We start from the raw sequence: 13,720 nt of genomic DNA, 5'->3' as shown, positions 1-13,720 counted from the left end.
GGCTAAAAGTCAGGCAGGCAAAGTCCAGCCTGTAACACCCAGAAGAGGGGATTCGCCTGCCTGGGGAGGGCAGGAACAGACCAGCACTTGGGAGCTTGGCTGCCAGCTGCTTAGCACATCTGGACACAGAAGAATCCCAAGACTTGGTTCTGCCAGGCTCCAGTTTCCCCTCTTCTGTTTCTTTTCAGCTCCCTGCAAACTGCCTCCCAGCTGTGGGTGAGGTTGAGTGTGAGTGAAACCAGCTGCGCTTTGGATGTTTTTGTTAATTGTCTAAAAAGCCTCATGCACCTCTTCTGCCTGGGGAGGTGTCTGGAATAGACGCCTAGTGTGACATCACCCTGGGGTTTTACCCCTTTAACCTCACCCAGAGACTCCTGACAAGTCCACTCCTGTGTCTATCTCCACCTCAGGCCAAGTGTTCGCATGTTTCATATCTAAGGAAACTCCTCCTCCCTTTTCCCTGCCAATCCTTCCCTAGCAAGCTCTACCCTTCTGTGCCAATATTCCAGTCGTGTATTATCCCACCAAGTCCCTGTGATACCAACTTCCTGCTTATTACCCATAGTCCTGTGTGTCTATACGAGCATCTAAGACACAGATTAGATTTTGCTTCCCAGTGGTCCCACGTCCCTCCTTTATCTCTGCTGTTACAACCCCTGCTCTCTCCCATTTCTGGCCCATCTCCCAAGTGTCCATGTTGTTCACTTTCCTGTGGGCTTTGGGCACCTGCCCCCATCAAACCTAGTTTAAAGCCTCCTCACTAGGTTAGCCAGTCGGCACCCAAATACTCTTCCCTTCCTCAACAGGTGAACCCCGTCCCTGCTGAGCAGCCCTTCCTGCAACAGCATCCCATGAGCAAGGAAGCCAAAGCCCCCTGCCCACTGAGCTGTAGCTTTCTGTGCCCAGGGGGCCAGACACCGCCTGGGCTCGATGGCTGGAGGGAAGTGGGGAACGGCTGCACTTTGGGAGTCAAAAGTGTTGTGTGGAAACATAAAGAGCCATTTTAAAGAGACTTTGGAGGAGGGCACCATGGCTTAGTTGGCTAAAGCACCTGCCTCATAAACAGGAAATCCTGGGTTCAAGTCCCAGTGGTGCCTTTTCTAGGACACAGAAGAGGCCTCCCCTGGCCACCCATGGAACTGCTGGTTCAGGAAAAGGCTGATTGGGGAGGAACATTGGAAAGAAGGAAACCACAAGCCTGGAGCAGGTGCAGAGGCTGCTGGCACTGGCAGGCAGGGCTCTGACTGCACTTGCAGAGACAGGAAAGCCAGGCCCACACATCCTTATGATTTCCTCAGGGGCATGAGGGTGCAACCTCTGCAGCCATGGAGAGTCAGGGTCTGTGGGCATGAGGAGCTTTTCAAGAGAGGGGGGGTGAAACCTCTTGGGGCTTGTGGTTTCCTTCTTCTCCCCAATCAGCCTTTTCCTGAACCAGCAGTTCCATGGGTGGCCAGGGGAGGCCTCTTCTGTGTCCCAGAAGGGCATCAGTAAATGTGAGCCAAGGCTGTTTATTAGGCAAGTGCTTTAGCCAGCTAAGCCACGGTGCCCTTCTCAGACCCACCTCTAAACTGTTCAACTGTGTGGTCTCAGACAACACCATTGTCTCACAAATTTTGGCCATTCCCCATTTCCCTCCTGCCTTCTCACCCTGGTGGTGTCTGGCTCCCTGGGCACAGAAGGCTACAGCTCAGTGGGCTCTAACATGCACATCTCCCCCATCACCTGGGGCTGCAGAGTTACCTTTGAGGTTCTGCAGGTTTGGGGGAGGGCGAAATGCAGCAAACTTTGATTCTCTGGCTTGTAAACCCCTTGGTCTCAGGGTTTAGGTTGGAGTCCCCAGGTGGGGGCTCGGCCTCCTTCAGTTTGGTCCCTTCTTGAGGGTACAAAATAGACATCAGAGAATTCCTTTGCCCTGCAGCAATCTCTGTTGGCCAAAGGGTTAGCAACCGAATATTTGCCCAAGCTTAAGTGCAGTAGCAGAAAACATTTTTATGGGTGTTTCTGTGGTGTAGTGGTTATTACGTTTGCTTAACACGCAAAAGGTCCCTGGTTCAGAAACACAGGGTCTTCTCTTATTGCAGTTCCCCTTGGAGCCCACAAGGCAGGAGCATATGGGAGACAGCTCAGAAGCTTAGGCTGAGATTGGAGGAGGCAGGGCTGGGGCTGAGACTTCTCAGTGGTGCCTTGCCTGGGACCAGGTGGTTGCTGCCACACAGTCCAGGGCCCACCCAGGAAGTGCCATGACTGTGGCTGTTCACCTTCGGGGCAGTGTGGTTGTTGCCTTTGCTGTAAGGGGACACAACGACACATAACATCATACCCAGACCCCAGGCACCCTGTTCCCCTCACTTTCTTCCCACCCAGCACCCCCAGCTTCCTTTGACACCCTCCCTTCTTCCTGCTCCCCCATCCTGCTCCTGCATCCACCTTCCCTCTGCACCCTTTCTCCTGGCCACACATGGCTCCTTGGCCCTTCTCAAGCCAGGCCCTGCAAGGAGCCACCAGGGCAGGAACCAGCCCTTGGAGCTCGGCTTGCACCGGATCTGGTAGTTTCCTACCACATCTCACCTGGGAAGAGGTGACTTGTTCTCCTTCCTTCTGACCTTACGTCTCCGTTCCCTTTAAAGGTCTCTGCTGCTCGGGACCCGCCTCCTCAGGGCACTGCCCTGGGCTGGGAGCGGGAGACTCCACAGTCTCTGCACTTGGGCTGAGAAGTTTCACTGGGACTCATCTGTTGATGGCGTTAGTCAGCCCGATGGCCAGCCGGATCCATTCCGTAGCGCTGCCCGAGAGGGAGCTTTACAAGTGCCCAGTGTCCATTGGTATTTTCTGGGGTTCTGTGTAGGTCTTGGCCATCTTTTCCACGGGAAATGCCTCTTCTTTGGAACAGCAGCTCCCAGGAGTTCATGGAACTTCTTCTTCTCAGCTTGGGAAAGGGACGACTCAGGGGTGATGGGAAAGATATTTGTGCTGTGAAAACAGCAGGGCCCCCAGGGAAACTGGTAAATAATCCCAGTGCCCAGGCCTGATGTTACCTGCCCCCACCCAATTCACATGACTAACCTGGCTTCCAGAGCACAGGGGGAGTCTGTGGGCTCATTGCTGGGCCGTGGGGTGAAGCAGGAAACCAGCCTCCTCCTGTGGGGCCTGTGAGTGTTGCTGAATCTGGGCCCCTGCACCTGGGGAATGGCAAACAAAAGGTCTGGGGGCCACACAGAGACCCCACTGGGCTGAGCAGGAAGTGGCTGGGACTTTGCTTTGTCTTTGCCTGTGGGCTTGGCTGTCTGCAGCCTGGAAACCTCCTGGCTCCTCAGACCACTGGTCTGGATGGTGTGTTACAGACGTCAGAATAATGGAATTGCTGTGTAGACGCTCCCATTGTTATTGCAGTATAATGGCCGTTATGCCCAAGGAACGCTGCTGTGTAGATGCAGCCTAAGAGAAATGCTTTCATGAGCATGTGGGAGGAGCAAGGGCTCCTACAATGTCAGGAGAAATGGGGAAATGAGGTCACCTCTCTAGACATAAAAGAGATGATTTAAGAAAAGAGGATGTGTCAGGAGTGGGATTTGAACCCACGCCTCCATTTGGAGACCAGAACACCCAATTAAGGGAAAGACAGGTCCTTGAGTCTGGCGCCTTAGACCACTCGGCCATCCTGACACACATGCAGATGTTTCCAATGGCAGTTTTCTTACATGTGAGAGTTGCTCGGGGAGGCGGCGGGAGCACCTCTCTTTCCCCATCTAACAGCCGCTCTACAGCCCAGCTGGGTTTATCCCCACTCACCCTCATCTACTGTTGTGAGGTGTTTTGCAGGGAGCTGACAAGAAAGAGAAGAGGAGAAAACTCTGGCCGGCAGAACTGAGGCTTGGGATTCTCCTGTGCCAGGGTGTCTGTGTCAGTGCTTGGGGATCCTGAGCTGGGTGTCTCCTGGGCTTGTTGGCTCCAGACCAGGGGTGTCTCTTCTGCAGGGCGATGCTTGTTCCCGGGGCTAACGCTTATCTCTGGGACACACTTTGTGCAGGGACTGTTGGTCTTTGTGCCACAGTACGTGTCTGGGACGTGGGAGTGTGAAACCTGCCTCAAATAGACACGTATCCGCCCCCCGCACTGTTCTGCTTGAGACCCCGGAGCCCTGGCTTTGACTGGTGCCTGGCACGTGGGGAATTAGATCTAGGGGGAGATTTCTAGAGCCCCACAACAGCTGCTGCTCGCATGAAGATGTGCACATCTGTCTGGGTTACTGGGCACCCGGCCTGCTTCCTGTCCCTGCCAACCTGGGCAAAGCGGCATCACTGGCTCAGGGGTTCCTCTCCTCAGTGCACTGCAGAGAAAGCTCTTGTGTGTTAAAGGGCCTCAGGGAGCCCAGAGCAGAGGGAGCTGGGAATCTAGTCCCATTGATCCCCTCAACACACACCCACAGTCCCAGCCCCAAGCCCCCCCACATCCCTAATCCTGTGCCCTGATTCCCATATCCTCCCACATCCTCACCCCTGCCCTGAGCCCCACCCCACACTGACACGCTCCCCAAGTACCTACCTTGAGCCTCCCACACTCCACTCCACACTTTAATTTCTTACAGGTACTGTCCTATCACAACCCCTCCCCCAACTTCCTGCCTTGAGCCTTCCCCTGCCCAAGGGGTGGTGCCCAATAGAACAGTCCCTGTAAGAAATGTGTCACTTTCACCCCTGGGAGCAGCTCAGCCATGCAAAGGGGCTGCCTGGGGCAGGACATTAGCCCTGGCGGGCAGGGGTGGGTGTGGCAGTGACATCACAAGGGCCTTTCGCAGCCCCTCATCTTATTGGCTAACGGAGGTTGAGAGCCTGTGTGGGGGCAGGGAAGTAGCTGCCTGAGAAATGTGCTGGGCTGCTGGCCGGGAGTAAGCCAGGTAAGTCTCCCAGCCAGAGCCTGCCTCTGGCACCCCAGCCCCTCCCTTCCCTCAACCCACTGGTACCCCATGTAAACCAAACCCTCTGCCCCCATCCTGAACCCTCACCCCTCCCAGATCCTGCACCCCAATCCTCTGCCCCAGGTCACAACCCAACCTCCTGCAACTGTTCCTGCACCCCAGTCCTCTGCCCCAAGCTCCTGTCTGCACCAACCTGCATCCCAGACCCCCTCCTCCTCCATTAATAGCATGGAAAAGTGCAGCCCTGGGAGTGGTTCCCCATCAAAAGTCATTGCCCAGGCCAGCCCTAACTTGTGCAGCAACCCAGCCCCCCCCCCCCCAACTGCTTAATGAGCCCTGCCCTGCCAGGGGCTCAGGACTCTGCCCATGGAGCTGACATGTCTTCTCCAGAGCCCTTAGGCTGGCACTGGGGAGGACTGAGTCCAGACAGTGCCCAGCAGAGTCCAGCAAGGGCAGAGGAAAGAGCTGGGATGTGCTGGTGGGGCCAGGGGCTGTTCTGAAAGGCTGCAGGCGCCGTTAGACCCTTTTGTTCTTCCCTGTCTCACCCCAGCGCTGAGCAACACTCAGTGTCGGTCTGAGCATCCGTCCTGCTCTGGGACGTGTCTCTGTGGCTCTCACGGTGAGGCGCCTCCCTGGCAGCACTGAGCAGTGAGAGCTGAGTGAACGGGGAGAGGCAGGACCAGGGGGAGAAGGCTCCATGACTGTGTCAGCGGGAGGCTCTGCCCTGGCCAGTGGGGAATCGTTGCCTCTCCGAGGGGCCCAGGCCTGGTGGGTCATTTCCCCAGGTTACTGAGTGGGGGCTGGAGCCAGTTCTGTGTTGTCTCCTTCAACAACCAAATTGAACCAATGGATCTTGTGCCCACCTGACACTGCGCTGGGCTAGTGCTGTGTGTGCCACAGAGCTTCCTGCAGGGCTGCCCACATGGGAGAGCGGAGGGGCAGTTTGAGTCACCAGCTCTGCCCCTTCTGAAGGGCTTGTGAAAATGGCAGGTGCTGTCTTGGCAGTGAGGGAGAGGTGGGAAAGGGGCCCTAAGAGAACCTCTTGGGTCACAGCTGCTGTAACAATGAGGTAAGATGAATGACTTAGCAGATGTCAAGTGAAAAGTGAGGCTGGTTTCTCTGACTGGGGATTGGACCCAGGCCTCAGCAGTGAAAGTGCTGAATCCTAACCACTAGACCATCAGGGACACCTGCACATGGGGTCTTTCCTTACCTGCACTAGCCTTTCACAGGCCACTTTCTCTCCCCTTCAGGACACGGGTCCATTTTCCATTGTCCAGAGGGGACAAGAACAGAAACCAAACAGAACAGCAGAACAGCCAGACTGGGCCATGCCAGTTGCCCAACTAGCCCAGGATCCTGTTTCACGACAGCAGCCGATTTCATTGCCCAGTGGGAATCCTCAGAACAGACAATTAAGTGATGCCTCCTGTCGCCCATTCCTAGCTTCTAGAATACACCAGCTAGGGACACCTTCCCTGACCATCCTGGTAAAATGCCATTGATTGACCTTTCCTGCATTAAATTATCCAGTTCTGTTTTGGACTTTCTTGTAGATTTCACCTTCCCAACATCCTCTGGCAAGGAGTTCCACTGGGCGCAAAAATGCTCCCTTTTGATTCACTTTTAATTTGGTTACTTACCAGTTTCATTCTGTCACCCAGGATCTTGAGTAGGAGAATAAAAATTCTTATTTGCTTTCTTCACCCCTGTCATCATTACATAAAACTCTGTCCCATCGCACCTTAGTCGTCCCTTTCCCAAGCTGAGAAGAAGAAGTTCCATGAACTTCTTCCTTCAAAGTAGGAATAAGAGATCCTCCGGAATAGGACTTTATTCTAGAGGATCGGGCCAGTCTAGACGCTTTTTTCCGGCTTTTCCCCAAACCGGAAAAAAAGCGGCGGCCATGTTTATTTAAATCCCGTGGGGGATATTTAAATCCCCTGTGGATTTCCCTATTCCCGCTTTCCGAAGAAGGGGCCAGTGTAGACGTAGCCCTAGTGTTTTCCCTGCCTTGCATTTGGCCACCCCCCATGGATCAGGCCAGTGATTGCTAACCTTTTTTTAATACCATGGACAGCCAAACCCATTCACAAACTTTTGCCAGACTGGTAACATATTTACATGTCTGCATATACATTATGCAAATAACAAATATGCAAATATGGAAATAAACCATTACCAGTCCCTACAGATCAGTGTTTGCAGATATCTCCGCTTAAAAAAATTCACAGAAGAAATTCCCCTCAGGCTTCTGGAGGGGGCAGCTCTTCCCCCGGGGGACTGGAGCCTGCAGAGGGAGGGGCGCAGGGAGAGGCACCCACAGAGGCAGGGGGCATTTGGGACACCCTGGTTATAAACTTCAGAAATGTTGTTGGGGCAGAGAAGTTGGTGCCCTCAAGTGCCACCACCAGTCACCTCTGCCCCCCCTCCTGCCCCACGGGGGTGGGGGAGTTGCCGTTGTATCTTTCCCCATCTCCTTCTGTACAAGCCCTGCCCTGTGTCTCCCCTTCCCCAGCCAGGCTGCTCTTGCTCCCCCAGTCTCCTCCCAACCTCCCCTGCCCCCTTTCCCTTCCTGTGACCCCCCCTAGTTTCCCTCCATTGCACCCTTGCTCCCAGCCACCCACTGACTGGCATGATCCCCCCAACCTCCCTTCAGCACCTCCTGCCTCCACTTCCTGCCCCACCTCACACGTCCCTGTTCCCCTTCACCTCTCTTATCTGCCCCCACCCCACTTGATCCCCCTCCCCACCCTGTCTGGGGTGGCTCTCCCCGCCTCGCACGAGCTGGTAGCAGCTTCCCTGGCCCCAGGCTGGGATCACAGCCCCCTCTGCTGAAAGCAGCCCTGGGCCAGATACCCCCACTGCCACCCTGGGGGGTCTGCTCTTCTGGGAAGGGGAGGGGGGGCCTCTCCTACCTGCCCCCACAAATGCTGCCCCCCCACAAATGCTGCCCACCCTGGGGTGGAGGCCGGGCTGGGGGCCGGGCCGGGCAGGGGCTGGCCAGGCTGGGGGCGCTGCCATGGGAAAGGTTCCCAGGGAGCAGCTTTCTACATCCCACCGGCCCTGCAGGAGATTCCCCCTCCTGGCTGCAGCCCAGGCTCTGGGGGCCCAGCAGTGCTGCACCCAATGCTGGGCCTCAGGGATCCGCCCAAAGCCATTTCCAGGGGCCCTGCAAGCAGAGGGCAGGAAAGGAGCCAGGCTGAGGCTTTGCAGAGAGCTGGCTGGGGACCTGGCAGGAGGAGGCTCCAGCGAGCACAGAGCCTGCGCAGGGCCAGCCTGCTGGGAGGGGAGCAGGAGCATCCAGCACCATTCAGGCCAGCGGCAGCCGACACTGGGGGAGCTCTGAGACTCCAGGGCAAAGGCCTCCAGCCCCCCAGCCCCTGGGGTTAGGTGGCCCTGGAACCAGGCCCCCTGGAGTAGCATTGTGGCCGGGGGGCTCTGACCCACAGGGGGCTGGCCCCAGAGCCCGGGGCCTGGGAGTCTGGTCAGTAAGTGAGACTCGCCCGTCAGTCCTAGCAGCTTTCTCCCCAGCTGCCGTTCCTGCCTGTCCCGTGCCAGCGCCACACGCAGGCCAGTGGGGCAGGACAGGGGGTGTCAGTGGGGCCCTGCTCTCAGTCCGTCCCTCACAGGCCCTGTGGGCTGCTCGAGGGCTGAGCCCGTCGCCCAGGCCTGGCGGGGGGATGGAACATGGGGCACGTTTCCCCCTGTGAGCGTGTGCGGGGGCAGGAGGGAGCCACACGGGCCCAGCTGAAGGTTTTGTGCTGGGGCTGGAGGCTTGAGCCCGAGCTGTCGGCCTCAGCGGGACTTGCTCCTCCTCCCTCTCCTGCCTTGCTGCCTCCTTTGGCCAGCAGCGCTCAGGGGCAGCCGGGAGAGCCGGCACCAAGGGCAGAGGAGGCCGAGGCACAAGCCCCTCAGAGGGGACAGGCCTGAGGCCTCTGGCTTCTGCCAAGGGGCTTTCTGTGGTGCCCAGCAGGGGAGGGAGGCCAGGCCCAGGCAGGAGAAGGGGCAGCAAGACACTGTGTTTCTGCCTGGTTTCACTGAAGGGTCCTTCTGCAGGTGAAGCACCCATTAGAGCCCCCTGTGTTGCTGGGTTCTCCTGCCCCAACACTCACCCAAGGGCCACCTGGGCAAAGCAGCCTGCCCCAGGCCCCCTTCCAAAGCTCAGCTGGCAGAGCAGAGGCCTGTGGCTGGGGATCAGCAAAGGCCCTTAGGTTGCTTTTTTTTTAAATAAATAATGGAGATGGCCTATCTCCTAGAACTGGAAGGGACCTTGAGAGGTCATCAAGTCCAGTCCCCTAAATTCTCAGCAGGACCAAGTACCATCCCCTAATGAACTTTTGCCCCAAATAGCCTCTGCAAGGATTGAACTCACAACCCTGGGTTTAGCAGGCCAGTGCTCATACCATTGAGCTAACCCTCCCCAAACATCTGTGTAGTCAGCATGGGGCTTGAACCCATTACCTTGGTATTATTAGCACCAGGCTCTAACCAAATGAGCTAGCTGGGCTGCTGATTTGACTCCAGCTGAAAGGAGAGATTCTTCTTCCTCCCCCTGGCTGCAGGCCCGGCCTTAGGACCATTTGGGGCCTGGTGCTACAATTGCCAAAAAGGTTTTGGGTTCCAGCTGCCAATCTAATGTCTTAGGCTGCGCAGGCCTCAAGACACGGCAGGAGCTAGAGGGGAACGGTGAACGGCTGCACTTTGGAATGGGAACATGTTCTCTGGAACCATAAAGTAGAACAGTTTGAGGGTTGTTTTGAAGGAGGGCACCATGGCTTAGTTGGCTAAAGCAGCTGCCTTGTAAGCAGAAAATCCTGGGTTCAACGCCTTGTGGTGAGGCCAATGTGTCTCTTCTTTCTACCATATCCCAACACATATCTGGAGTTGGTTTTACTGTTTGCTGGTGTCCTAACAGTGGAAGTAGGATGGCAGCAAAGAGCTGGTGCAGGTGTCCTCTGGGTTTGATTTAGAGAGTCTTATCTAGACTTGCTAAATCAAACTCTGGGAGATGGATTGCAGCAGAAATCTCCACCTGAGTGAAGACATGGCCTAATGGTGCAATTAGTTAGATGCTGACCACAGCCAGTCTGAGCCATTCTAGTGCTCCGGGCATGTGGCACTGCCCCCCGGCTCATGGTGCATGTGCGGCTCCACCCTGGGTGCACAGTGCATATACAGCCCCTCCCCCTCCATGCATGGAGCTTGTGGTGGCAGGATGCTCTTGTGCTGCACAGCCTGGCCCTGCCACCACCGCCGGCGTGCAACCCAGGGTCCCCGGGGGCAGGCCATGCAGAGCCCCACAGCTGCATGGGGAAGGGCACTGCTGACAGGTGCTGTGGAGGTTAATGCAGCCCCAGGGAACTGCTGCAGCCTGCCAGGAACCAGGCAGGCAGTGCCTGATGGCAGCTGCCCCACTAGCTCAACCCTTAATCCAGTCCTGATGCCAACAGTAACAGCCCCACTGCTGGTAACTCACAGAGGCCCTTGCTGCCCGAGGAAGAGGTGTGGGCAAAACACAGACCTCGCTGTGAGCAGGATTTGAACCTGCGCAGGGAAACCCTATTGGATTTCTAGTCCAACACCTTAACCACTCGGCCATCACAGCTCTGGGAAAAGTGCATCCAGGGAAACTGGTAAATAATCCCAGTGCACAGCCCTAATGTCACCTGCCACAGAGTTCACACAGCAAACCATTGCAACAGCTGTGCAGAGGAGTCCCGGCCGTTCTGCTCTTAGGCTGCCTTGGAGGTGAGTTCTGCTTCAAGGTCTTCCCTCCTCCTTCTTGGTCTTCCTTTCCCTTTTCCTTCCTCTTCTCTTCTCCCCTTTTCTTCTTCTTGCTGGTCTCCTTCTTGGACCCCAGTTTATAAAGAGAAATTCAAGTACCGCTTAGTTCTATCTTAACCAATTATTTTAGTATAATTTCTCTATCCAGTTGGCTAAGATCGAGCGCTTCCAGCATCTCAGAGAGCCATGTCACAGGCACAAGCCCCCGGAGACCCCTCTGGCCCTTCCATAGACACATCACAGGACCAAGCAAGTGGCAGCAAGTGCCGGGCACTGTCATGGTCTGGGCCAGAGATAAAGCTGTGGTCCAAGGAGGAGTCTCTGCAGGCCCTGCAGTCCAGTTGGAGGAATGCAGATATTTATGGCCAAAGAAAGGCCACCTCCACCCACCCCAGACCAAGTCAGAGCCAAGGTCAAGGAATTGCGGCAGGGGTATGTGAGGACCCGTAGCTCAGCTCCTGCACTGGGGAAGCACCTTAGCATGGTGCATACTGTGAGGAACTGGACCAAGTCCTGGGGATTGGGGAACCCCTGTCTCCAGGGACAGTTGTGGAGTCTGGGATGGAGACACCTGGGCAGCAGCGGCCGCAGCTTCAGGACAACAAACCTGCTGACCAGCAGCTCCAGGATAAAGAGAAGGAGGATTCCAGGAACATTGTGACCCTCCCCCTGGAACCGGTCCCCCAGATGCAGGAGGCCTCCCAAATGTCTTCGGGCACCCGGTAGGGAACATCAGGTGAGTGCTGTGAGGTTGCAACACACACAGGGCAGGCGGGAGCACAGGGGGTGATGCGCTATTGTGACGTGTCATGCTGATCGTAGGTTGGGGGACACCACACATGTCTGACCCCATAGAGGGCCGTCCTCCTCCCGCCATGTGTGCAAGGTACCACCTGCTCCTGCAGAATGTGCTGCCAATGGCTAATTTCCTAACACTGGATGCAAGCAAGCAAGTGTAATGGGGGTGTAGCTCAGGGGTAGAGTGTTTGACTACAGGCAAAGTGGTTCCTCGTTCAACTCCAAATGCCTGCTGAAAGGTTGGTCAACTTCATTGAAACCTTTGCATCTCCAATTGCATCCCATTCTGAATTTCTGCTGTGCAGAGATTCCTAAATTACTGCAAACCCCTAGGCTGTGTCTACATTGGGCCATTTATTCCAGAAAAGCAGCTACTTTTCTGGAATAACTTGCCAGCTGTCTACACTGGCCCCTTGAATTTCTGGAAAAGCACTGACGATCTACTGTAAAATTGTCAGTGTTTTTCCAGAAAAACTATGCTGCTTCCGTTCAGGCAAAAGTCCTTTTCCGGAAAAACTGTTCCGGAAAAGGGCCAGTGTAGACAGCACAGTAGTCTTTTCCGCAAAAAAGCCCCCATCGCAAAAATGACGATCGGGGCTTCTTTGCGGAAAAGCGCGTCTACATTGGCCACGGACGCTTTTCCGGAAAAAGTGCTTTCTCCGGAAATATTTATAATGGAAAACTGTTCCGTTATAAGCATTTCCAGAAAAGGCTGCCAGTGTAGACGTAGACTTAATGTGTTCCTGGGTCAATGCACATAAACCAGGCAAACCCATCTCAACTGAAACAACTTCAAATCTTCTGTGTGTCTGGTTTCTACTCCCATCAGTTCAGCAAGGGTGTGATCTGAAGGTCCTTGGTCTACCTGGGCTGTGTGGTGCAGAAGAACAAGAATCACACACAGTGGGGGAGGAATGGCCACAATCAATCTTCTGGAGTTTGATTTAGCAAGTCCAACTAAGACTCACGAAATCAAATTCAGAGGGTACCCCACCAGCTTCCAGTACTTCTGCTCTTTGCTTCCTTTGGGTTTCTGCAGTAGGGACACAACCAGGCTCAACTGACGGAGGCTATCTCTAGCTACTTAGGGTATGTTTACACTTGCACCCTCTTTCCAAGAAGGGATGCAAATGTAAAGATTGGAAACTGTAAATGAAGCCACCAGGCCTGCTTCAGTGGCCCAGCAGCTCAAGTTCCCCTGAACCAGCTTCTCCCCCTGGAGCCACCCCCCAGCGCTGCTGAGGCTCCTGACATGAGGCAGTGGGACCAGGGCTTTGTCTAAGGATGGTTGTGGAGTTTGTGAGGGAGACACCTGGGCAGCAGCAGCTGCAGCTTCAGGATGACAACGCTGATGACCTGTAGCTCCAGGACGAGGAGGAGGATTCTAGCAGTGTCGGAACCCTAGCTTGGAGCCAGTTCCTGGTCTTCCTGCTTCAGGATGACAATCTGCTCATGCAGGCACCACCTGCTCCTGCAGACAGTGCTGCCAGGTGCTAAGTCCCCAACACTAGGCTGAAAAGTACAACCACTGCTGGGTGTAACTCAATGGTAGTGTTTGAGTGCCGATTGTAGAGGTCCTTGGTTCAATCTCAAGTGCCCCCTTAAAAAGTTGATTATCCTAAGTGAAACATTTGCACCCAGGTGTGTCAATCATGGATTCCTATTGTACAGGGATTCTTAAAATGTCAGCAAACCCCTCGTGTGTTCTTGTGCCAATGCATGTAAACCAGGCAGACGGGTCCCTCAACTGAAACCAGTTCAAACCTGCTGGGTGTCTGGTTTCTATTCCCATCAACTGAGCAAGGCTGAGATCTGAACGCCCATTGGCTGTTCTGTACAGAAGAACAAGAACCACGTCCAGCTGGAGAGGAATTGCCGTGATCAATCTTCTGGTATTTGATTCAGCCAGTCTAACTAAGACTCACTAAATCAAACCCAGAGGGTACCCCACCAGCATCCTGCACTTCTGCTCTTTGCTCCCTTTGGCTTCCTGCAGTGGGGACAGGGCAAAGTTCAACTGAAGGAAGCCAACTCCAGGTACAGATGGAGGGATGGTAGGAAAAGCAGACACATTGGTCAGGCACCGCTGGTTTCATGCACACTCAGCCTCACCTACAGCTGGGAGGCAGTTTGCAGTGAGCTGAAAAGAAACTGGCCGACAGAACCAAGGCTCAGGATATTTCTGGGTCCAGATGTGCAAACAGCTGGCAGTCAACCTTG

General features: G+C 55.2%; 4 non-coding genes across 4 annotated transcripts; 1 reads left to right on the top strand and 3 right to left on the bottom strand.

Moving 5' to 3' along the window:
• Positions 1-1,023: 1,023 nt before the first annotated feature.
• Positions 1,024-1,097, top strand: TRNAM-CAU (transfer RNA methionine (anticodon CAU)). Its single transcript has one exon. It is a non-coding gene; the product is annotated as a tRNA-Met (tRNA).
• A 2,457-nt stretch (positions 1,098-3,554) lies between these two features.
• TRNAL-CAA (transfer RNA leucine (anticodon CAA)) lies at positions 3,555-3,663 on the bottom strand. The gene is made up of 2 exons: positions 3,626-3,663; positions 3,555-3,600 (listed from the first exon to the last, which is right to left on the bottom strand). It is a non-coding gene; the product is annotated as a tRNA-Leu (tRNA).
• Positions 3,664-6,030: 2,367 nt separating this feature from the next.
• Positions 6,031-6,102, bottom strand: TRNAE-UUC (transfer RNA glutamic acid (anticodon UUC)). The gene has a single exon. It is a non-coding gene; the product is annotated as a tRNA-Glu (tRNA).
• A 4,339-nt stretch (positions 6,103-10,441) lies between these two features.
• Positions 10,442-10,523, bottom strand: TRNAS-AGA (transfer RNA serine (anticodon AGA)). Its single transcript has one exon. It is a non-coding gene; the product is annotated as a tRNA-Ser (tRNA).
• Between the last annotated feature and the right edge of the window lie 3,197 nt (positions 10,524-13,720).

This window comes from Pelodiscus sinensis, chromosome 31, assembly GCF_049634645.1.
Source record: "Pelodiscus sinensis isolate JC-2024 chromosome 31, ASM4963464v1, whole genome shotgun sequence".
Classification (NCBI taxonomy): Eukaryota; Metazoa; Chordata; order Testudines; family Trionychidae; genus Pelodiscus; species Pelodiscus sinensis.
The sequence above is the reverse complement of the archived record's forward strand: the minus strand, read 5'-3'. Positions and strand labels throughout refer to the sequence as shown.